The sequence below is a fragment of the Falco cherrug genome, chromosome 2 (assembly GCF_023634085.1).
Source record: "Falco cherrug isolate bFalChe1 chromosome 2, bFalChe1.pri, whole genome shotgun sequence".
NCBI classification, from domain to species: Eukaryota; Metazoa; Chordata; class Aves; order Falconiformes; family Falconidae; genus Falco; species Falco cherrug.
Genome location: NC_073698.1, coordinates 21,770,124 through 21,796,065, shown reverse-complemented (window position 1 = coordinate 21,796,065; position 25,942 = coordinate 21,770,124). Strand labels below are relative to the sequence as shown.

General features: G+C 45.1%; 1 protein-coding gene across 3 annotated transcripts in view; it reads left to right on the top strand.

Moving 5' to 3' along the window:
• SPATA13 (spermatogenesis associated 13) overlaps window positions 1–25,942 on the top strand; it is a 160,216-nt gene that overhangs the window by 61,311 nt on the left and 72,963 nt on the right. The window contains exon 1 of one of the 3 annotated variants that reach the window (XM_055702595.1): window positions 16,515–16,630. The exons of the other annotated variants lie outside the window; for them this stretch is intronic. The gene's annotated coding sequence lies outside the window, so the exon portion shown is untranslated. Of the gene's footprint in view, window positions 1–16,514; window positions 16,631–25,942 lie in introns of those variants that run through there. 3 annotated transcript variants of the gene reach the window in all.

Here is a 25,942-nt window from a genome sequence, read left to right as displayed (position 1 = left end):
GAAGCAGGAAGGGACTAGCTGGACAATGAAAGATATACAGAGTTCCCTGGGTATCCAAAGGTTTCTGCTTTTGGATCTTTGGTGGCTGTCCCTCCTGCCTTTGAGCTTTGAAGGCAAAGCTTCCTAGCAGAGTGCGAGCTTGGCTGGAGGGCATCACCCCAGTTCTCAGTGACCCTCCAAGTGGGCCCCCCTCCCTGCATAGTTCTTGGCCATGTGGTGGTATCTTCGTTGGGTCTATTCCTTTCCCCTGTTGCCTTGGGTGGTCCTATAGCTGCCTCTGCCAGCTGCTACATTATGCTCCTGTGTTTAGCACCTGTGACTCCATCAGATACCTGGTATCAGGTTTTTTCTTTCCACTGTGTTTTGATAACAGCATGCCTTCTGTGTGAAAATGACAGGGAGATGTCTCTTTAGGTTTAGATGTTGCTCCCCACATTTACGTGCTGTAGTGCTGGCAGCATGTGGGATTTCTCCCCTTCCATCTTTTGTATCTCCAGCCAGGTAGACTTCAGACAGGGATATCTAGTTCACCCAGTACTGAGGTATCATTAAATGACTCCTTGTTCAATGTACACATAACTTAAGGTGATAGGATATTTTGCTTCAAGACAAAATAGCAATTGCTTTGAGCTGCCTGGAGGTATACACCATCTCCAAACTAACATTTAAATCTTAGCCAAGGAGGGAATTTAAAAACACATGCCATTGCAGTGCATTTTAAATGAATCCTTGTGAAAGAAACACTTGAAGCACAGAGTTCAGTACTTAACCCCTTATATGTCAGATTCACAATGCCTCAATAAGCCAGAAAACCGTTCTAAAGACCCAAGGAAAGAAGCTGTTGGTTGATCTTGAACAAATGTACTTGGTAGGCAAGGAGTATGGGAGTAGACGGCTGTGCTGCAGGTGTAATGGGGCATCACTGCCCAATCTTCCATCCCTGCAGATGGCAGAGAATGGAGGTTCACCAGGTTTGAAATAGCCCCTGGTTAACCCTGGATTAGGAGAGCATCATAATTGCTTTAGAGCTCCTTGGCCCTCTGAGCTCTTCAAATATCCCAGGGGTAAAGCTAGCACAGCTGTGTAACATACAGAGTCCATACCATTTAGATTCCTAGAGTCCCAAAGAGAGATCTGGGCTGGCTGTTCCCTGTCTAAACCCTAGGGGATCTCTCTAGGGTCTCAAAGAGGATTGTAAGTGCATAAAGTTAATCTGGCAAATTCAAACTGAATACACTGAATGTACATATTGCCTTAACAAATTCAACTTTTCCTATGGCTAAATGTGCACTTAGTATGTGTATTTTTTAGAACAGTGGCTTTGTCACACTGGGCTTCATGTTTTTTTCTTCAAGCCTTTGACATTTCACTGTAAGGTTTGAAGTCTGTTTCACATAATAAATGTCAGCTAATTTCAGAATTAAAGATTCACTTAAGGGCCTCAAGCGCCAGAGTATAGCACCAAAATTAGTGGTCCATTAGAGACCCCCACAGCAGGACATTTGACACTTTCTCCTTGACTTTTGTGCCACAATGGCCAGACTGTACTTCCTCTCTGCATTGGTGTGCAGGAAGGTGGATTTCCCTTCCACATCTGTATTATGCCGCTTCTGCTCAAGTGTGCACCTTTCAGAGTTGCAGTCCTGCTCTCTTGTACATTCATCATCGGTTTGCATAACACATTTTACCTGTTTACCATATTTTTTCTGTTGTGCCTTTCATTGTGGACTTACAGGACTATAAACCACCTCAGAGGATTTGTTGTATCTAATGTGCCCAAGTGTGAAGCTCATGTCATTGTCTCTGGTTTCCTATTCTGCTGCATCCATGCATTTGTAGCTCCACGCAGCCCCTCCTGTCCTGCAGTCCTGCATGGCAGATGAAGATGATGTGTGGTCCAGCAGCCTGCTGCCTCTTGCCTGAGAGGCTCCAAGCAGCAGAGAGGCTGCTGAACTCTGCCACGCTTTGGCATCTGCTCCGGCGTAGGGTGCCGTGGTTAATGGACTGCAGCTCAGAGGCACAATCTGCAGGCTCTGTGCTGCTGTGTGGCCAGCCCCCCATGCTCCCACCTCCACAGCTTTCACAGGGACCTAACATTGATGTGTTCTGGCTCTTTTAGACCATACTTTTTTTACCCACTCACTTGAGAAACAAAAAAAAAAGAGAAATAATATTGGTGAAGCTGAGCAACAGTAAGATACAAGTTTTATAGGATTTATTTGCCATTTTGTTTTGTTTTGTAATCATAGTGATTACATTGTCCATGTCACACTGCCATCTCAGAGACAGATGAAAAGACCTGAACTGCAGATCAGTTTGCATTTGAAATACTGCTGCATGTGGAAGAGACCATGTCCTGGAAAGAACTTCCAACCATATTGCTATTCATGCATGGTTCACAGAAGGAAAATGTTTGCAGGTTGCTAATCTCTCCTCCCTCCCAGCTTCTGAGCAGGCTAGAGCACAGGGGTGTGAAGTGCTTCTTACTGTTGATTACCTAATGCTAAACATGCAGGTGGGGAGTCTGTTCCTCTGTAATCAAGACCAGATGAAGAGCTGCCCGACCTGCAGATGTCTGAAAAAAGTTTGTTCTCATTCCACACTGTACCTTGCAGGCAGTTGTAACGATTCGCCCAGAAGTCTGCTGCTGCGCTGTGTATAATCAGGTAACTTCACGGAACTTGAAATTAGACGTTTTGAATATCATCCACCCTGAGAAAAGGCAAGAAGATCTTTATTACTTTTAGTAGCTGGGCTACTATGTCTAACCAAAATATCTTTAACTGATGACTTATTTTAAGTAATCTTCAACGCAGACGAAGAAAGACAGTTCTCCATGTTAGCTTTCTACAGTCCCTGTAGGACTTTCATGTGTTTCTTTGTAGCCACTTTCCCTCTGGAAATGTGGGTTGTAACATGAAGTGTTTTAAGAGGAAGAAAGTATATTTGTGTTTTCTCGTATACCTTCACATCTCACAGATGCAGCAGTTCCAGACTGAAGCAGTTACTGAGAGACAAAGTGGTTACAGAGGGTCACAGATAACTGTGGTACATTATCATGAGCTGTCAATATTATGTCAGATCGAGGTTTGCCAGTAGATGTGAGGAATGCAAGTATTTTTGACTCTTGGCTACTGAGAAGAGAAGATGCTCGGCCTGTATCTATCCAGGCCCTGGAAGGATTGTTCCTTGTGTGATTAATTTCTGCACTGGTCTGCTCTCAGTCCCCTCCAGCAGCTCCCGGTTCAATTCTAGGGCCAGAGTGCAGCTTGCTCTGTGTGAGACATTGCAGATGGTCCCCAAAATTTGTAGCTCCAGAGGCTGAGAATCAGAGAGACTGTATTACAGAGAGTCCGTGTGCCCTTTCCTCAGGATTTCCTACATCAATGGGAGTTATAAGACCATAAAATCTAAAACAGCCCACAAAGAGCTGGATAATTAAAATAATCCAGTGCAACAGGACTGGCTGGCTCAAGCTACTGCTCCAAATAAAGCCAACACTCTGAGCGACAACCCTTTTCACACCTTTGCCTGGCTCCACGGCAAAGGAAAAGACAAGGAAATGCCTTTCAGTCCTTGCCTTTAATTTTTTCCCGTTGCTGCTGGATTTTGCGTGGGTTTCTTGGGACATTTGCTTGAGATGCCACACGATGAATGTCACGTCCCTGGGATGTAGGACTGCGATACACAATGACCCATTGCACTTCCACAGATGAGGTGGAAGTGTCATTGGTCACTGCAGAAAGTTGTCCACTCATCAGTGACAGGCCAGTGACTGTATCAGCATGTCATCTGTGTCACTGAGCTTAGAGGTTGCCTTTCCAAGCCTGGCTGCTGCTCCCGGACAGCAGGGGTGTACTTGAGCTGCCACTACTGGTATTATCTTTGCTTTCTAGATAAGAGAGAGAATTTGACTCTCTGGCAGAGTTAAGTCTGATACTTCTCACAAGTGCTAAATTCATTCATTATTTATCGTTGATGCTTATTATTTGTGAAGAGCTGGCTTCATGCTCAGCATTTTAATGAATTCTGACTCCTGTCTCCACTGAGTTTCTCTGAAATATGACAATGGAAAGCAAGTTTTTTTATTAGTGAGGATTAAAAGATGCTGTGAAGCAAAGATGAAAGAACTGTTGTCACCCACCATTTCCATGTAAAACATGAACTATTTGGAATTATAATGTGATACTGATGAAGCATTCTATTAGTATGTATAATCATTTGGGGGCAGTACCGACTATGTTTCTTGGTAAGAAGGACCCAGTCAGGCAGTCATAGGTGCTTTGGAAATTTCTGATAGCCTGACTACCTCTGGGCAGGCAGATGAATTTTGAGGGGAAAACACCATGCAGCCTAATTCTCAAGTTGTCAGTAGGGGTCTGTTTCCCATTTATCCTACCCTCTAGCTTCTATTCATTGATTCTCAAAGATGTCCATTCTGGAAATGCAGGTCAATGAGAAGTGCGTATTCTAGGAGCATGAGACCAATCTAACTCTGCAAGATGTGACATTGTTTGTGCCCTTCCACTGAATCTGTGTTAGTGGTAAAAGGCTCTTCTGTGAATGTAGTATCAGGATCATTTACATTCCTGAGCAGCCATTGCATCTTCTGTCTTTCTTGGCTTATTACATCTCTGGTTTTGCCATTTTCTGAAAGCATGACAATTTCATCCAACAAAGTAGCATAACTATATGAAGAGAGAAGACGCTGCAGTGGCATGTTTGCTTCAGCTCTATTAATGTCTTGTGGAATAGAAAATAATATTGAAATTGACAATAAGGCAGTAATTAACTATCTACACTTATTTTACTGACACTGAGACATGTTTCTGCCTAGCTCCAGATTCTGGAGAAGGTAGCAAGGCAACTGTGGATTTTGATTCTGATCTCCCGGGTGGTTTCTAGCTCAAAGCCCTCTTTTGAGTCAGTCAAGGTCTTTCAGCACATCAGCATCTAGATGCAGGTTTTGCATCTTTAATCCCTCTAAGCATAATTAGGCAAGCCTGGATTTACCAGAATTGCCATAGATGTTAATCCCCATCCACATGCCCCTGCCCCTTCTGACTCCCCTAGAGCCTGACTGAGGGCACATGTGGCACCAAGTGGGATCCGAGAATTTGGGAGGAAATCCAGAGCCTCCCCTCATGGCTAAGGTGGCCTTGAGCAGCTCTCCTATTTCCAGGACCATAGCACAAACTAGAAACAACAGACCCAGAGATGAGTGAGGGGTTTCTCCTGGTCCCATGCTGGGAGTGGCTCAGTGCCCTGTGGTTTGCAATTTAGCTGGATTGCAAAGGAAAACCGGGATTCAGCTAATGGAGTCCCTGTTACGTCTGGGTCTTGGATGTGCTTTGTCCCCATTGTAGTATCTAGCAGATTCGGAGCTGCATCCAATGCTCCTCATTGACCTGGCTGTTTTTCCTTTGTCTTCAGTACATTTTTACGTTCTGCCTCATTACACATTAAAAGATCTATATCCTCCTTTCACTGACCCCGGTTTGCCCTCATTTGTCCAGGGGCCCTTTCCCAGAGTTTGGAGAAGGAAACCTGTGTTTGGGAGTTGATGTCTCCCTGTGGCTGAGGGTGGCATTGACATGCGTGTTTGTCTGGTAAGCCTTGTTTGTCTTTCATACCACTTTCTTTCTCTCCAGCTTGGTTCAGTTTGTGTTCATGAAGATTGTGAGGATACTTTTTTACCTAAAGGTGGTTATATGCATGCACATGTAAGGAAGGCAAAGAGCAAATATAGCTGTCCTTTGAACCCTGACTGCTCCCTCGCCCACAGTGCCTGCAGCACTGATGGAGTGTGGGGAAGAAGCTGCAACTTCTGTTCATTGCAAGTGTCCCTCCATCTGCTTGCAGAACAACAGAGGGAACACACTAAGGAAAGCATGGAGAAGGTTAGGGTAGGTGGGAAGAACAAGGTTTCAGTGTGCTTTCCCTCTTATTTCCTAGGGAACTGCTTCTGAAAACCTGTTTCCAGAGGGGCAGCTGTGCTTGCAAAAGTGTGTTCCAACACATGTCACTGTGTTGCTGTCATTTGGATGGCTGTATTTTTTGGTGTACATAACCAGAACTGGAACACATATCTGTGGACTGATGTAAAAAAGTGGGGAAGAGTCTTATACTAAATTATTTGCAAAAGGAAATAGCTCCATGACTGCCCTTCCTTGGAGTTGCTGTGTGTCCCCTGTTTTGACCAAATACACTGCTCTGTAAGTAAGGGTAGGTGGGGAAGAAGCACATTTCCAGAATGGGTTACTTTGTGCCCGAGATATGTTTTGCACGGGTCTGAAAGGGAAGCACTGTCAGAAATCCTCCATCCCGTGGAAAGGCCTAGAGGTCCAGTCCAGCTCAGAGGTTTGGCTTTTGTAAAAATAGGAAAGAGGTTAGCTGGCGAAACCCACACCCTTTCCTTTTCTAGGTAGAACCAAGTGTCATGTTTTCTGAAGTCAGCAAACATCAGCAAGCAATTCAGGCTATTTATTTCCAAAGTAATAAAATTTTATTTTGAAATGTGCCGTTTGACCTAGTTCAAAAGCAGAAGAGGTACTTCTGTTTTAAAAATGAATACATTAACTTTATTGTAGTTGTTTAAGTTAGAACCTATGGAGTCTCAGAGGGTGATAATTTAGTCCTTTTAAACTGGCCTTTTTAAAGTCTCTGATGAATCGTAAGCTTATATAATGTTTGCCGTATATAACAGATCTGTGTACTTTTACCTGAGTCATCATCCTCCTACTTGTATCACTATTTGTTTACTTAAAATCAAACCACAAGTCTCTGGGGAAACCATTGCCATAAGCAAACTATGCGTGGTTTGATCTACATTGCAGTCACTTCTCTGAGGGGCCTGAGCAGTGTAAATTCTCATTCCTGCTGGTAAACAGCCTGGGGTGTGCTGAGAAAGCCAAAGTAAATGACACTAAGTTTAGGGTTTTAAAAAATTTCTTCTAAAACAAAGATGCTTTTTTCCCCCCTCTGTCAGTAACGTGCTTCCCTACAAAAACAGTTTTCTGAGTAGTTTTCCTGTGACTTTACAAGAAACATGAGCTGAGCTCTTTGTTCAGAAAACTGCCCTTCTACAAATGGAGAAAATGACGCTTTTAGGAGGCTGAAGTCCTCTGTCAACTGACATTTGGCTGTTGGTTGTAGCACCAGCTTGATTATAATCCAACAGCCACTGTGCTTGGCTCACCGGCAGCTGAACGTGTGGCCTGATGTGACCAACTGTAGGAGCCGTGACTGCTACTTACCAAAACAGGGTGAAAATGTCATTGGTGCCCCTGCGGCTCGGAGGACAATTCCAGCAAAACTCTGGAGTGAGCTGTGTGTTTTTTGAGCAGGGGTAAGCAGGCAGTGTCAGTTGCTCGCAGAGGGGCAGAGGATAAAACCCTGCTAGGACACGCTCCACAGATCACAAGTGGGAGGATGTGCTGGCTTTGCTGACCTTATGGAGCTACGGAGGGTGAGTTTCCAGGGGATCAGCAGGACAGCCGTTGGTGATGTTACTAAACTGTGCAGGGGTCATCCCCCCTACTAAACATTTATGATCTGTAAGTGGTTCTGCTTCACCTTCCTTAATAGACTAACATTTCCACAGCACTCATCAACAAAGTAATCAAGTACTTCCATGTAGGAGTCAATGTCTTCTAAATAGCAGTCGATTTCATTTGGTTTTGGGTGAGCTGAGTGCGCTCACGTAGCAGGGTGTCAGTACAGGTATGAATGGTAAATACAACATCCACAGTGTGTCACCAGTGTCGGAGTAAACAGGTTTCTATTCTGAACAAGAGACCACTTTGCTCCCCACACTTGCTCTTGCCCTCAGGTGCCAGCAGATGAGCTGTGACTCCACTCTGGGCTATTGGGCCACCAACATTGCCTTGCCTTGCCAGGTTCCAAGGGCAGACAGCTCCTCACTCCCAACTGACAGACAAGGGTGGAAGCGAAAATGTGACACAGCTCGTGCAGTAAACTCCAAAACAGGCACGGGCGAGCAAGGTATGTTCAGAATAATATGGTCCTGGCAATCCAGAAAAAAAAAAATCTCTCCTGATTTTCTCGGCATCCTGGCAGTGTTATGGATGGAGTGGATGGCTGTAGTACATTGCTGCTGTACTGAAGCTTTCCTGCAGCCCTGAAGTACAAAGACATCTGAGGGCAGTTCTAAACCACTCTTCTTTCCCAATAGGCCTCTGACCATCCAGGCTGCAGATCAGTGTATGAAGTACCATGCAAAAAGCTCTGTGTTTCTTGCCCTGACAAACAGATAAGAGTAAAGGTCGACAAATTCAGGTTCAGCTGAAGCAAGGAAAAGCAAATTCCAGCACCAAAGGCTCTCAGCTCAGTGCCCTGGCTCCAGCTGCCAGGCATTAAACCCACAGGCTGTGAGCAAGAGGTGGCATGTAAAATATGAGAAGTAGCCAAGTTTATTTAATATGTTGGCTTTTCCACTGCTCTTAGCACTGTTATCAGGACACAATTTAGTTATACAGAGCAACATGGAAAAACACCAGTGAGCATAAAATGAAAAAGCTGCTTCCAAGTAGCTTCCAAATTAATTATTAGTCCCTTTGCATTGCTGGAAATCTAATAAAGCACTGATTACATATAGGACTGCTGAGTTTTAAAATATGTTCAGCTTTTATGTACATATTGCTCAAAAAGCCTTGGGGCAGGAAAATATGAAGTCATCTCAGGACCTCAACGCTGATACCACTAGGTCTTTTGAGCTGGCTGCTCAAAGGCTTTCTCTCAATTCTTACATGGCAGCTGAGAAATGGCCAACTCTGTGTGCTCAGGGGTCATTTTTTTCAGTCATTCTTTTGGGATGGGACCACTGTAGCTGGAAGACGAGCTAATCAACCCTCCAGTATGAGACAGCCCAGCTAATGGGAAATCTCAAATAAGGCTGGTCATGTGGAAAGCCCTGGGGAGTGTGCCAGCAGCCACCAGCTGGGGTCCATAGAGCTCACCAGAGCTGCAGGCTCTCCTGACGTGTTCCCAGGGACCTGGCGAGCCAGGCTTGTCCATGTGTTTTGCCAAAGAGCAAGGCTTGTCGTGTAAAGAAGAGGGCTTATTTAATAGGGACTTAAATGGGCAAATTAGATACGCTCCCACAGCCACACACCACCCTTTCCTCCTGTGGTTACTTGAATAGCCAGTCTTGAATAGAGAGTGCTGGGGATCTGTGGGCTCATGCCAAAACTGCCTAGAATGTGAGAGTGAGCAATGGGCAACTCTTTGCTCCCAAGTTGGCTTGAACCTGTATATAACCAGGATGGGAGAACAGTTCCTCACTGGGAGCATCTTGGACTGTAGCACCCTGTACAGACACAGACACAGCATGATTTGCTGCCATCATTGTACCTGTAGCTATTAGACCCTTCGTGCCCTGCCCTGCATTCTGGCTCTCTATTAGGTTGCATGTTTGCCTTCATGTTTAGCATTGCCAGAAGAGTGAAATCCAGCTTCCTCCACTTTTCTTCACCATGTATCCTTGCTGCTTGCCTTGTTGCCAGCTCTGGCACTGCTCCAATTACAGAATAAGATGATTCAACTCACTAGAACAGCAGAGAATTAAGTCAGGAAAACAAGTGAACAGGGAGAGGGAGGAACATGCAGCCGGCAATGGGGGTGGGAGGGGAAGGGAATTGGAGAGGATGGTAGCAAAGACCTTTCTGTGGCAGCCAGATTTTAACTTGGTGCAGAGGGTCATGTGAAATCACAGCTTCGTCCTGAGCAGCAGCAGCAGTAGCAGTTGTGTCAGGGTTTTTTGGGGGACTCTCCAGGACAAGTAAACCTAGCAGATTCTGGCGCAATCCTTTCCAGAGGCTGCTGGTGAAGTTGGTGTCACAGCTTGGGCTACATGCAGATATGTTACGTGTTTGAAGAACGTGGTTCTGGTTCTGATTGATTGATTGACTGATGCTGTGTCACAAGACTGTGCTTGGGAAAGCACCCAGCTTGCAAGTCCTGCCTCTCTGCATACTTTTCACCCAGAAGATTCATGGCTAGAGGAGGAAATTCAAAACTGTCAGCAAGGCAGGATGCAAACTGGTCTTTCAACTTGCCGGGCCAGCTGAACAGGAGACTTGAGCACTAATATTGGGAGACCTTTGAAAGGATTTTCCTTTTTAGAAGGCAAACTACCTCCTTAAAAGATTATGGCTCCCTGTAAGCAGGACATTTAGAAAGTAACTTGAAATCACTCCGAGTGTTCAGCCCTCTCTGAGGTATGACCGGCTACAGCAACCTGCACAGTGCAAAAGCCAGCAAAGAAGGAGGCAGACTGTCAGCCTACAAGTGTTTGCTACAAAATATAATAAAGTGACATTCCCCGAATCTTCTGAAGCAAAGCCAGGGGTGACTGCACCAGCCTGCTATGGTATGCTGGCACTTGGACTGATATCTGACACTCCCTGAGTTTCCTTCCTCCTCTGTGCAGGTGTATTTATTTCATCAGCGGGTGAGTGCCACCCGGGAGGGGGAAGATGATGTCAGCATACCAGGGCTGGGGTAGGTTTGCAAGCAAACAGTCAAGAATCACAAGATGACTTGATAAATCAGAAGGCAGGAATTCAAATGGATGTATGAAGGTCCGATGGAATGAGAGAATTTAATCTTCTGCTGTTTTTTTCCTAATTTTTCTCCTACCAGCATCCACTGACAGTTTGTCCAGGTACAAGTATTGCACCATCTAAATGAACTCATTGGTGGCTCAAAGCTCTCAGGGCCCTGAAAGGCGCAAATGAACATTTTCATGGGAGTTGTTCCTGTCTTTGTCAAGAAAGACCTTTTCCTTGAGAGATGAAAGGTCTCCAGTGTTGTGCAAACCATCCATCTATACTCACCATGGCTTGTAAAGTGTGTGCAGGGACAGATCTCGGGCTCAGCTGGGAAACAGCAATAACGGCTATTGCTAACATCAGGCTGCAGCTGACCTATGTTAGGATGTTACTGTACACTGAGCATTTCTTCCCCTTCTTTCCCATCAGGATGCACCCCAACACAAGCATGGTCCTGGTTCAGGGCTGCATGTTGTGAATGCTCTGTCACTGCTGCATGAGCTGATTCATGTCACAGGCTGTAGAAAAAAAGAAAAAAACCTCAACAATCAAACTGTTTTCTGTCAGTTGAGTGAGCTGAATTGGATCATCAAATTGTCAGAGGAACAGCAGAGTTGGCATTAGGTGGAGGCACAGACCATTTCCCAGAAGAGAGAAAGGAGAGGAGACTCAGTGCCTTGTTTCAGCAGTAGCACACCATTACCTTGTGAAACCTTACCTTGTGATGCAGTGATAGAATTGCTTATCCTGTCAGTCCCTGGCACAGCTATGTGAAAATGATCTGTACTAGCCTCTAGTTTTCATAGGAGATTTTTTCTGGATCATTTTGAAACTGAGAAGAGGGGGGACAAAACACATTACCCTACTGGCAGATCTGAAGAGACAGTAATCTTCAAGGAAGTGTGGGAGGAATAAAGAAATAACCTCTTAATCCTGTTCATCTGTGGCCTGGACAATATCTCTGGCTGTGGCCTAAGGGTAGAGCCAGGCAGTATGTTTAAACTGGGCTAAAAGATAACTACTGCCAAAGAGTGCCAGGCAGCCTCTCCCTACCTCCCGCTTGGGTGCACTCCTGCCCTTTCCCTTGGAGCAGCACTGATGCTTCTCTTGACTCTGTGGTGAGCAGGTCAAGGAGTTAATACAGAGTAAAATAATCCAACAGGAAGAAACTGAAGATTTTTCTGCTCACTGAGTAAGATAAATCAACTAATGGTGGAGTCAAACACCATCTCCAGCATAAAGAGAGGGGCAGAGGACAGCCCTTTCAACAGCAGCTGCTGGTTAGGAGTGGCACAGCTTCATCTTCAAGAGCTGTAGGCAGCAAAGACATTGCACTTGCACTCCAGTTTGAATATGGAGTGCCTGCCTCTTCAGGCATGGTCTATCTGTTTGCTGTAGCTGTGGTATTTAGGGCCCAGATTCAATAAATTCAATAAGGTGATGCCAAGATACTTCCCAGAACACCCTACTGAACAGGATACACGTACAAAGTTTAAAAAGCTCGAGCAAGTGAAACAGCCACGAAATGAGCTTAGTTAATTGATCTGCTTTGGGTAAGGGGCATCCCTTCAAAGTCAACAGGAATTTCAGCTTTAGCTTTTGAAAGAGCAGACTACAAACCTTCTTGTTTTGTTTTTGTGTGCTTTTATTCTGGGTTTTGCCTTTTAGGTTTGCTTCAGTATTTTGTGGCCTTTTGAAACGATATCTGAGACTACCATTGCTGGACGTAAATCAGTATTATATTCTACAGGGTAGTTCAAGGATACCTGTAAGATTTGCATGAAAGGCTCTGTAGTTTCCTGTGCTCTCCCTGCTTGGCTTTGTTCCCTATGGCTAAGGCAGTACCCAAACTTCCCTACCTCACCATGCCCGCCCCCACCAAATCTGTCCTTGACACACATAGTGATTTAAATAGGTGGCCTGAATAATTCAGCTTTAAAAATCTAGCTGAAAATCCATTGTCACACAAAATGGACCATACTGATAAGAAGCAGGTCATCCCGAACAGTCTTTCACTGTCTGCACTTCACCATAAACGCTGGCCAGAACTCAGAAAGGATTAGGTGTTTCTACAGGAACCAGAGCATTTGCAAACATAGCGCTAAGCAGCTGCTAATGCTTTGTGCATGCAGCTCTGGGCCAGAGCCCACTGCTTGTGTTCCTTCACCCCTTTGCTTTCTAAAACACGATTGCAAAAGGACACAGGGCTTTTATGCCATCTCATCAGTATAGTGGTTCACCTTCAACAGCCGACCTAGTAAGCATGCTTGTGCAACTTTCTGTTACCTCATGAAGTCCAGTCGATGTTGTTGCCAAATTCCTACAATTCTAAGTTATCTATGTATGGTAAATCAGTCCAATTGTGATATAATTTCTAAGTAAACAGTCCAAGCAGGTTATCTTCCAGTCTGGTCAAAAACAAGTTCAGAAAAACAAAGCTAAACAGTATTAGCACAAACTATATTGTGTATGTTTACCAGCAGAGGTTTTTCTAGAGTCCTGCTAAAAATAATTTAGAACATATGCTACTGCTGGGTTTGTGTTTGGGTTTGTTTTTTCCAGTTAATAGCTTATTTCATGGAAACCGGGCTCAATTTACAAAGAGCAGAGTGACTTTAGTACTTAAATTCTTGCTAACAGCACAGTACTTATTTGGTATGGAGTGTACAGAAATAAATGTGGTTTATTTCTTGTATATTTTATCCTTTTTTGCTAGATGATAATACACTATTCGAAGCTGAGTTTCTGAGTTTGTGAAGGCTCTGATTTTATATACCATGTGTGGAGGATCACAGGTACTGCACCTCAGTCACCTGAAACGTATTTTGTGAGCTCAGTCAGCTCAAGTACCTGCATGGCTGCAATACAGTAGCATTTCGGTGGCTTACAGCCTGTAGGATAAGGGAAGAGTATTGTCCCATTTGATCAAGAAAGCACAGGCACAAAAAAAGCTTAGATGGAATATGGATATTACATATAATGTAGTGTAACCGGGGGCTGCTGTTCTGCAGTTGCACTGCACTGCCCACCTGTCTGCCTGCACTGCCCAACTCTGCACCCAGCAATTGCACAGCTGTGGGTAGGTCACCTTAAGGAGTTGATGAAATGGAAAATTATGGCTTTTGGGTGGGTTGGTTTTCAAGTGGACCGGCTTTCTGAAACAGCACCCCTGTGGCTCCAGCACAGGAGCTGTGCAAAGGAAACAGACTGTGGCAGGGCATGCAAGGAAAAGGGAAGGTGAGGGTGACACTGACCTTGAGCCTGTAGCTCAGTTACCGGCTGATCAGGTGCAGTGTCTAACTAGCTCAACAGCAAGTCCAGAGAAGACCTGGCCAGAAACGTAGCTCTCATGCACCACCTCTGTGCCACCAGAGCTACAAACACATTTCAGTTGTTCCATGGGCATCACTGGATGGAATGTGGGGGCAGGGCAGGGGGCTAGTGGTCCACTTGTTATTGAAAAGCATAACCAAGAAAACGCTCCAAACCAAATGAGAGTTTAGAAAGCCAACGGTGGTTTAGTGCAGCGCTGGGTGCATGGGGGATTTTTCCTCCTAACAAGTTACTCGAGGGCACACATTATATACAATAGAGTACTTGGGTATTCGTAGTACATTACATATTCATTTTCATTCACACACAGGATTGGTTACAGGTTTCTTGATTCTAATGCAAATTAGCAGGCATCCTCAGAGAGCACTACCAAAGCTTTTTACTAACTATACATGCTCCCCAAGCAGAGTTTTGCCCTCTTTGGGAGGGCTATTTGAGTTGGAGGTCACAATCTCCCACTGCCACAATTATTTTTGTCCTACTTACAACTAACTTTCTGTTGATGTCAGTAGATTGCAACACCTTACCAGCTTGTCTCCTCTTGTGGCCAGAACTTTCCTCACTTGGAGGCGTCTTTCTGCATAACTTAGATAACGGTGTTCTTTTCACCATCCATTCTTTGTTTCTCGTCCTTCCCAAGGCTGACTCCTTTGATTAGAAGTCCCTGCATTCGTCACTTTTAACAACTTTGGAGAGTCAGCTTGGCCTAAACTTTGTGCACAGATTTGTTAAACAATAAATATAGTTACACACTAAATCAGAGTTCGATAATTCAGGAGTTTAGGCAACACACCCTTCTGGAGTTGCTTTAGAATATTCTAAAAACTTAACCAAACCTTGTCTCCTGAAAATGTTTTGTCTTCACATACCCAGTAGGTGTATATTGCACAGCAGCATGGTTTTGTGCCATAGCTTTACAAGTTTCATAATACCTACCGCTTTCATAAAACATTTACAACATTTAAAATAACACTTGTGTATTTGGTATTGGGTCAGGATATTAGCTGATGATAGTCTGAGAAATACATACTGATGCTGAAACTGTACTTCAGAATTTATCATTTAAAAAATTGAATGAAACCATCCCAAAGGGTAAGACTTCCAAAATCATGAGTTGTGAATGTACATTTAAACCTCTTTTCTTTCTCTCTTCTCAAGAATTTTCTCATTTAAATGATAGTTCAGGAAATAACTGATTATTCTCTGCTACGCTTCAGGAAAGAGATGTGGATGAGAAACTTACCTCTTTTTGGGTTTTGTTTTGTTTTCTTTTTTTGGGGGAGCGTGGTGTGAGGAAGATAACGATGCCTGGGTGTTGAGGGGAAAGGTTATGGTGACTTGTAATGAATCTCAAGGTCTGAGGAAAAGAGGTTATATCTTCCAGAATGCTAGATCTCTCACTCTTTGTGCTGCTCTGCTGTTTCCAAGCTTAAGCATGCATTTAAAGCTACTCAAAGACAAATTTTCCGAAGTAAATAATACACAATTAGGCTCTTAAAGAGATTTGTAAATGAGGCAGTTTTTGTAAGGCAGCATCGAGTTAAAACACTGAAATGCGGCTTGTAAGGCTCTTTTCAGCTCCGAGTAACAAGGTTTGGGTTTTGTTACTTTACACCCCCACCCCCACCCTTGTGCAACTGGGGCCAGAAAAGCCCTGCAGGGCAGCTTGGTTTTGCACATGCTGCCAGTCTGCTCCCATAGCCAAAACTACCGGTAAAAGGGCTGGAAATCTGAATGCAGATCTGTGTACGGCGGCAGCAGTTTGGATGCGGGGTGCCTGGACACCCATTAAACCCCACACGATCCCTGCAGCACAATTCTTTTATCTCTGCCCTCTCCACCGCCCCGGAGACTAAAGAGCTCATCTCAGTAGGGCTCATCTCCATAGGACTGGGGAAGCATCGTCTTCCCCGCAGGCTTTGCTTGATGCTGACCCTCTGCTGACTCTCCCAGTAGCTGTTTGTCACTTTATGAACTTTACTGGGAACTTTTCAGATGGTTTCAAGCATCCTTGAAGGAATCTGATAAACAAGTTAGAGAAAAAACCAGAACATTTTGAGACGTCCTTAGAAGTTTTTAAAGCTTTACTTAGGTATTAGAAATGGGCTTTTTGTCTGAATAATGGATTTTTCCTTTTACTAGGTAATAGGCTTCCTTCAAAGAGCTGTGGAAGTCCTTAATATTAACTGCTGTAATGAAACAAGCCCTTGGTCTGGGTGTGAAGTCCCCAGTGCATAAACATGCACTTTCTTTATTTCTTCCTTAGACAAATAAAACCACATACACCAGCCCGCTGCAGGTTGGATAAATCTTTTTCATAATGAATTGTTTTATGCAGATGGCTTCTGAGGGGGGCAAAAACTTAAATGTGGTTACTATGTCAACAAATGACGGGATTTAGGCATTTTTCTCAAGGACTTACGTCTGCGGAAGGCTGAGGAAAATTTATAGAGCGTGTTGTGCTGACACTCTTCCAGCTGTTCCTCCCCCTGAGCGCAGAGGAGGCAGGGGAACGGCTCGGGGGGCAGCAGCTCCTCCAGAGACCCTCCAGGGGTTCCTCACGGAGGGGAGCCCAGGCTGCTTGGGGCAGGGGGCTAGGGGTGTTGCGGGGGAGAACAAGAGCACCCCTGCTTTTCCTTGTGCTGGAGCCGAGATCCTAATCTGGTTTTAGGGAAAAGTTTGTACAGGCAAGCGTCTGCGGCGCTCTCTGAGGAGTCAGCAGAGAGGTAAGACAGATATTTTCTCTAAGGAGTTTCCTTTCCTGCTCTTTTCCCCTTCCCTCCCTAAGTCACGAGTGCTCACCAGCACCCTGGTGCAGCTACACCCAGCAGCCGCAGCGGGTGGCAGTGGGAGGGTCACCGCGGTGTCCCAAGGGTGGCTGCCGCCATGCGTGCAGCTGGAGAGGCAGCCCGGCAGTGCAGGGCACGCTCACCCTGGGTGGCACGCTTGCCCTGGGGGACATGCTGGCCCTGAGGGGCATGCTCACCCTGGGGGGCACGCTCACCCTGTCGACATGCTGGCCCTGAGGGGCACGCTTGCTCTTTGGGGCCAAACTGGGGCCACAGCCACAGGGGTGCTGGGTGCTGCAGCCCCCTGTGACTACGGCCCTCGGAAACCTCTGAAACACAATCCACGGTGGAGCGATGTCATCCCCAGTTTGGGGTTATTTTTGGGTCACAAGCGCTTGCTTTTTGTTATTGCATGAGACAGGTTTTGTATCTACATGAGGTCATACCCATTCATGCCTGATCTGGTAAAATTAGTGAGGATGGGTGAGGAGTGGTAGAATTGCTGCAAGGAATTCGGTGCTGTCTGGGATGTGAGGAGATGTGCCAGGAGCTGCCCGTGTGTAGCTAGAGTTGTTCTGTGCAGATGGATGCTCCACCACCCTTCTCCTGTGCAGCTGCCCACATCTCACCCGTCCTTTTCCAGCACAGATCTCTTGCAATTCCCCCACCCCATCCTTACGTATCACAGCTAGTCTCCTTTGGGCTAGTTTGCTGACGGGACTTTGGAATTTATCACACAAGCACGTTTTTTTACAGTGAAAGTGAAGCCAGTGTACAGCATTTTCTGCTTCCTTTACACCCACAAGCTGAGTCTTAACAAGCTGCTGCCTCGTCAACTCCTGTTACTACATCAGCAAACCCTTTTTTAAGTGATGCATGGGGCCTTATGCATCAGGCCCCAGAAAATGCATCTCAGTGATCCTGCAGGAAAAGAACAGCTGTGTGGAAAGATCAATAAACATGACCAGTTGCTTCAAGAGTCATAAAATGGAAAGACTCCGCAGAATAAAACATGTGGCAGGGGACCCTGGCTCCAGACACTGCAGGAGAAATCCTGGGAAATGCAGTAATTAATGGGAACCCTCAGAATTGTTTTCTTTTGGTGGTTCCACACAAAAATATTTGTTTTAGGAGAGCAAATCACAGAGGTAGGAAGAAATACTTACCTATGTAAAAGGAAAGCTTGTTTACACTTAATGCATTGGAGAAATTGTTCATGAATGGTTTGTCTATGTGAAAATAAAACCCTTGCAGTGCTGCCAAGACCAGAGAGACCTCAGGCATGCTGCATATTTGCTGGCTCACCCTGTGAACTTGAAGTGTCTGGGGCTGCTTTGGTTTTATTTGCTAAAATGATATGAAACTCTTTCACTGAACTTTTCTTCTTTCTACCTGCTTTTTCCATGCTACTGTAGCTCTTTGCTCCTTTGTTTAATCTGTTTTCCCTTAGTGCCCAGGAGAGAGGAATCCCTTGGAACAGGCAGCTCCCACTTGTGGCTCACTCTCACCTCCATCACCACCTGGAGGCCCACCTGCCCTCTTTGCAGCTCTCTCCTCCCACCCCCTCGCTCTCCCCAACCTCTTTTGGTGGGTGGTTCTTTCCCATCGCTCTCACATCTCCCCCAGCCTGGTCCACTCATGCTCTCCTACCTGTACCCTGCTGCTGCTCTCATGTGTACTCACGCTCACCAGCCTGTGCCACCCCTCCTCCTTGCTCTGCCACCGCCTTGGGGACCATTGTTTCCCCCAAGCCTTCCCTGTGACATTCTGTCACGACAAGTTTCCTGAGGAATGCTGCAGGCTCCACAGCGATGCCATGTGAAGGAAAAAGAGCTGCCTGGGGTTGTATCTTTGCTGCAGGGCAGGGTATGCAGTATTCAAGCAAAGCTCTGAGTGCATTTCCTCGAGCAGGCTGGTTCCCCTGCCTGTACAAAGCTTAACGTAAGGAGGGTTGCCTTTTCCCCCTTCTCTTTAACATTTCTTCTTGAAGATTTTTGACAGCTGTGTGCCCATGAACTCAGATCTTGAGGTGTGATTGATTGACAAATTAAGATTTCTAAATGGTGACAAAGCCAAATCCTAAAATTAGAATAATTTGTGCTGTTGGAGGGGGCTCTATACATGTGAAAACTTATTGGTAAAACTATGGCAGTAATTTATACCTCTTCAACTCAAGCAGGGATTTGCAAGGGTATTGGAGGGAAGGGGTGAGAGCCTGCAGCCTCTGTCGGTGCCGTGCACACTCCATGCTGTGTGCCAAGGCCATCAGTCCCTCCTACCATTTCCTTCTCCAGCTGCGTGTCTGTGCTCAAGCCCCTAATTCCTCACATGGAAACCTGCAGTCCAGCAAAGATGTCCACGTAGTGTGTTGTGTCACTACACACTGCAACTGTATTAGTAGTAAAGTGCTCCTGGCTAACTTTCCCATCAGGCAAAGGCCAGTGGTCTGCTTTGAGTCTCACTTCTGCAGCCTTTTGCTTATACAGGATCTCATCCAAAGCCCACTGAGTTCCCATTCATCTTGGTGGGCTTCCAGTCTGCCTCATTGCAGCTAATCTCACAGAAAAGAGCTCTGGGATCCAGTACTTTGATTCTGCCTCAAATGAGTATTAAATTCTCCTAAGATAGCCCTACTGCTAGGCAGGATCTTCACTACTCGATCCACTTTGGAGCTGAGCTGACCTTGGATGCATACCTTCATAATTAGATTCTTCCTCTTCTGCAATAAGAATGTCCCATGTCACAATGAGTGTGTTGCAGTGACATGCTGCAGGGCACCATATTGTTGTATGAGCCTGAGTGAATCAAAAACTTTTATACCTCTGCACTGCAAACTGCCTGTCTTCCTACAGGGTGGTGGAATGGCCGGCTTTATCTGATCCCCATGTGCTTTGACCCCCAAATGTCTCTTTCCAGTGACGCTTTGCACTGTACTCGCAGACGTGGTTTCCTCAGACTGGTCCAGCCCTGACTGGCTTAGAGCAGCATTTGTGTTCCCTCTTTGTACTAGATTTACCCTGACATAGCCTAGAAGTAGAGGAATCGTGAAGCTGTTGATTAAGAATTGCTGCCACTGATGTCGTTCATGGATGAAGACTCTGGTTTTGTGTTTAATCAGACGTGGTTATAAACACTGTAGGAACGGTCACTTTCAGTTGCAAATCTTTTTACATTTTCCTAAGGGATTAGAGAGACCGTGTGGCTATTCAACAGGGATTTGCAGCTACTGCACAAGGCCTCCCACTCTGAGCACGGATGTGACATTTCGTGAATCGGGGGTGAAGCAGAAATGAATTAAGTACACAAATTAATCTCTAGGTCTTCAAACTCCAAAAAAAAATTTTGAAATTACGCAGTATCAGTTCTGTAAAACCCCATGGGTAGACCCCAAACTAGACTCAAGAGCCAAAATTCTCTCTCTGATTAAAATAAACAAATTCTTTTTTAATGATTGATAGAAGTCCATAACCTGACCTACAGGGACTGAATCTGCATTTTAGTTGCTCTTTTTTTTTTTTGCTCTTTTTTTTAAATGGGACTATCATGACCTTCACTTATCAGAAAGCCACAGGGAGCCCTTGCCTTCCTTCCATGGAGAGCAAAGTTACACCCTTCTCTTCTGATATGTAGGCGGGACTCTTCTGATGTCACACCTAAGGGAGACAGGCAAACCCGAGTCTAGGGTATCTGACATTACACTGAGATAACTCATAGATCGTCAGACAGACTAGTTCATGTGTAGCCATGACCAGAATTTTACAATGGTCTTCTAAGAGCCAGCCTTAAAAAAGATGAAGAGATTACGGTACTGCTTTTCAGATGGGCACACAACTTCATTTTAATTCAGTGATTGACATGTAATTACAAAGCACCATGCTGCCATCTCACAGGAACATGCCTGTGCAGCACATGTAACTTAATGTGGCATGTTGGGACACTGACCTGTAGACCAGTGTTAGAACCCAGACCAGTGATGGAGATGCCCAGGCTTAAGTGGAAAGACCATAACATCGTTTAGGTTGGAAAAGACCTTTAAGATTTTTGAGTCCAACTGTAAACATAACACTGCCAGGTCCACCACTAAACTGTGTCCCTAAGTGCCACCTCTACACATCTTTTAAACACTTTCAGGGATGATGATTCCACCACCTCCCTGGGCAGCCTGTTCCAATGCTTGACCACCCTTTCAGTGAAGACATTTTTCCTAATATCCCTCCCCTGGCACAGCTTGAGGCTGTTTCCTCTTGTCCTATCACTTGTCACTTGGGAAAAGAGATCAACACCCACCTGCCTACAGCCTCCCTTCAGGTAGCTGTGAAGAGCGATAAGGTCTCCCCTCAGCCTCCTCCTCTCCAGGCTGAACAACCCCAGTTCCCTTCAGCCACTTCTCACAGGACTTGTTCTCTAGACCCTTCACCAGCTCCATTGCCCTTCTCTGCTCTTGTTAGTGAGGGGCCCAACACTGAACCCAGGGTTCGAGGTGCGGCCTCACCAGTGCCCGGTACAGGGGGCGGTCACTGCCCTGGCCCTGCTGGCCACACTGTTTCTGACACCAGCCAGGACGCTGCTGGCCCCTTGGCCACCTGGGCACACTGGGGGCTCATGCCCAGCCGGCTGTCAGCCAGCACCCCCAGGCCCTTTCCCACCGGGCAGTTCCCAGCCCCCTGCCCCAGCCTGTAGCGCTGCCTGGGGCTGGTGTGACCCACGGGCAGGGCCCGGCACTGAGCCTGGTTGAACCTCACACCACTGGCCTCGGCCCATCGGCCCAGCCTGCCCAGACCCCTCTGCAGAGCCTCCTGCCCTCCAGCAGACCAACACTCCCACCCAGCTTGGTGTCATCTGCAAACTCACCGAGGGTGCACTCGATCCCCTCGTCCAGATCAGTGATAAAGATACTAAACAGGACTGGCCCCAGTACTGCGCCCTGGGGAACACCACTTGTGAATGGCCACCAACTGGGTCTAACTCCATTCACCACCACTCTTTGGGCCCCGCCATACAACACAGCAGAGAGTATGCCCATCCAAGTATTCCACAGGAGAATGCTGTGGGAGACTTAAAACCATGGCTGCACTGTGCGGTGTGGACACTTGCCAGCCTCTTATCTAATTTCCTGGTTGGAGGTATAGGAATCCAGTGAAGCTGTAGGAGAGCCACATGATTCTGCCCACAGGCAGGGATTCCATCTCATGCACATGATGGGCTATGCTCCCTAAAACCTGGGACTTGCTGTGCATCCATAATGCACCACATCCCCTGTGCAGGATGTGCACCTGCATGGCAGCAGCACGCCTGAGTGTCTTGTTGGATCCCTGCAGCCGCTGGTCAGCTCAGTTGCCTGTCATCTAGAAATTCTTGGCACATGGCCTAATTCCTCCTTTTCCAATCAGACTGCATTACAGATGGAAGAATGTACTATTGGAGCAAGTAAGAATGTACTATTTGAGGGAACTTAAAACCAAGTTAGTTTTTCCTTGCCCTCCTCTTTCATGCCCTTAGGTGAAGGATGGGCATAATTTCTGAAGACACGGTACATCACTTAGATGCACTCCTCAGGGAGAGCTGGAAATGAAGATTTCCTTTATTAGACTTTGTAAATCCTTTCCTGAACCTTTTGCCTGTCTGTGGATTAGCACAATCAGGAAGCAAATCTCAGCTGAAGAGCAATCAGTCACGCTGAAGTCATGGGTGACTAATTGTCACTTGTCCTCTTTCTTCTAATTCACAGTATCATTCCTGACAGTGGCATTAAGTGTCATCTGTTCTCAGAGGGGTCACAAATCTTGTGGGACACTGTCATATTTAATTACATTATTTTGTTTTTCCTCTCATAAGAATACTACCATGTTGTCGTATGAGGTTGGAAAAGAACATCACCAATTTACTGTATCTGTTAGCAGTCCCTGTTTCTTGTGCGGTTTTTGTCATCTAAATATAACTGTCCTTTAGATTCCAACACAAGGAAGTGTCATTTGCCAGTTCCTGATGCCACTCTCTCTGCATATTCCATTTCCAGAGCCCCAGAAGGACATAAGAAGAACTCATTTCCAAGAGTTTATGAAACAGCTCTGATAAACTAAGTCTGTTATTCAGATAAAAAGTTGGTGCCCCTTAATGAGTTGGATGAATATTTTTTGGATAGAATATTTAAAGGGAAGGGAATAAGGGGAAATGATTTATGCTTATCAGAACCATTTAATGTTACTATACCAGAAATATTTATATTTTGTGAGTCCTTTAAAACTGTTATTTTAAGCAAATGAACATGCATTATTTTTATCTGTTCCCTGCTCAATTAATGATTTCAAATCTTGTAATTTCTACTTTTATGGAAAAAAAAAAAGTGATGAAATTACAGATCAGCAGACAGGTGATCCAGAATTTTTGTATTTCATGAAATAGTGTCACTGTAGTGTATTCAAAGCAAAAATAAACATCAAAGACATAAGTATTTATGGGAAGACGAAGTCTCTAGGAGACAGGCACTGTAACAGTTTTTCTGCCCTTTGCGATACAGAAGACTGCTACAACCACACCTGTATGTGTCCCAGCTGAGGCTAAAAGGTCGAGGGCCATGAGATGGACTTGAATAAGGCCATAGAGGTTTTTAATTAGAGGATTTTAACAAGTTTCGCAAATAGATGGTGATTACAGCTGTGGGTGAGCTCCTGTGGCAGTCCAGGGCAGCAGCAGTTATCTCCATGTGCTCTGTGCAGTGTGGACAGCTTTTGAATGGCAGTTGTGTAATGAATTGGTTCAGCAGGGGCAGGCTCAAGACCCTTTTCTGCAACTTGCAAAAGCAACCCCATCTTCAGGGAAATTAGTGTATAGTTTGCACTGCTGGAGCAGCAGGCAGCCTGTTCATAGAGAGAACTCTAGTTTTATAAGGGAACATATTCAAAGCTAAGCCAAGGCCATGTAAATCTGCAGCATGTAAAACTAGTAGCCCAAGTTGCATAACCTGAACAGTTGAAATGTTATTTTACGTCTTCTTGGTCTGATTTAGATTTAAGCAAAATACCTGGCACAACCAACATATTAGTAGAGTGAAACAAAAAGAAAAACCACATGAGTTTGAATCTGCTGATTCAGATATTTTATTTCTAAATGTGACAGGTTTACCACTCTGTGTAGAGCTGTAGTAGCTGGCACCACTTATTAAAGCAATATAGATTTTTTTATTCCTGCAGGAAATTGAAAGTCAGTTCTCCCCTAGAACATTGCTGAATTGCAAAATACTGAGACAAGCGTCGAGTCAAGGAGTGAACCTGGCTCATGTCATGCATGTTTAGGTCTTACACTGTAATAATCTAAGAATGCTGTGATGGATGATTATATACACACAAGTGCAAACACACATACATGATTTTAATGATGAACACCAGGCAGATGTACTAGGTAGGTAATGAGAATGTGAAGGGTATTATGGTATATTGGTTGTAAGTCTTCCTTATATGATTTCCCCAAAGGCAGAGTTTTAATAGCTCCTACATGTTACCCGTATGCGTGTGAGGAGAGGTGTGACTATAGATCTCAGGGTATTAAGAGTGTGCAGTTGAGTGGCTCTGTGCTGGGCAAGGCAGAGGCTGGAACAGCAGAAGCTTTTTTAGCTTTGGGGGTATATTTGCAAGATTTGCCTATGCACTCTGGGGGAAAAGACAGGCCAAATTGATTCTTTGAGCCATCAGCTGAACCATACTGAACATCTGAAGAGGAATCCACAAGAATAAAAATACCCAACAGTTCTGGCTTCTCCTCCAAAGAAAAAAAAAGGGGGGGGGGGGGGGGGGGGGGGAAGAGAGAGGAATCAGGGAAATCTATTAGCTTTGGGGAACTCACCTCAGATGAAAATGCCAGACTGAGAAGCTGAGATGAAAATGCCAGACTGAGAAGCTGTAGTGGAGAAGACAATTAAAAGTCTTTCTCTGGAGAAGAGGTATCTAGTGGTGATGAATGACTACACATTACCTAGGAAGAAAGGTCCACAGAGAAAAAAAACAGTGAAAGATGTTGAGTTCCCCCCAGTAGGGAATGGTCTGTATCAAGAAGCAGGGAGGTAAACTAACCATGACTCAGATGTCATTATCTCTATAATGCCTTTTTTCTACACAAAAAAGGTTACTCTACAGTAACTGTGTTTTCTGTTGCTGACTCCTGGTCTGTAGCTCCTTACAGAACAAATCTCTTAAACTAGAGGCAGGGGGAAGGGGTCACTGTCACTCAAGGGACAGCAGCCCAGCACCCCTGCAGAGGCAGAGGCCTGGATGAGGTGAGGATGAGGCGAGGGATCGTGTGTGCCCTTCCTCCTCCTGGATCCCTGACTGACCCATGAAATTGCATCGCCTTCCTCTTTTCACTGTGCACAGCTACCACTCCTGTCCCCCAGAATCTACTTCTTTATGGCACGATTCCTCTTCACTTGGTGCAAAGCTCCCCAGATTTCTCTCAGCCAACCTTGCCTTCAGATTCGACTGTAAAATCTTGTCAAGTTCAGAGTCAGTTAATTTCCCAGGCAACCCTCCTCCTCTTTTTTAAATACATGCATCGCATTTTCTGTTCTTCAGTCACACAGTATCAGGCTGTATTTGAAACATTAATCACCCTTGTTAATGCACATGAAATGCCTAATTTTGGTTAATACTGTGTTCTGGGAAAGAGAGACAGTCCTTTGTATTATTTGGTCTTTTGAAAATTTGCTCTTGCTGTTGTTTTCAAAGTACTAACACTGTATGTGATCCTGGAGGAGTTAACTCCACTCAAACTAATTTGATTATTTTAAAGAGAAGGAAGAGGGTTTACAGGACCAAACTCCCAATTCTTATCAGTCAGATACAACAGCGGTTCAATAGGAACACAAAAACATGGCTTAGTTTTGCTCTCCAAATTGTCACTATGTGAAGACATGCTAACATATGATAATAGACATTATTATGATAAGAAGAGTTACTTGTCACACAATTTTAAACCAGCTCCAAGCAATATTGGAATGCAAATTTCAACAGCCAGTCTGTTGAATGAAGTCTCCTAAATCTGTATGTACTTACACTGTTGGCACATAGTGCCAAATTAGCAAGGGAAACACCTACATCATCAGGAATAATTATATGTCTGAGCTATTACATCATCTAACATGTCTCTTTCTCTTCTTTGTCTCCCTGGTGGGAAACTGGAAGGGAAGAAGAATATTATACCTCTTGCTACTGGAAAACACTAAAAAGTTTCTGAAAATTCAACTTTGTCTAAGATCTC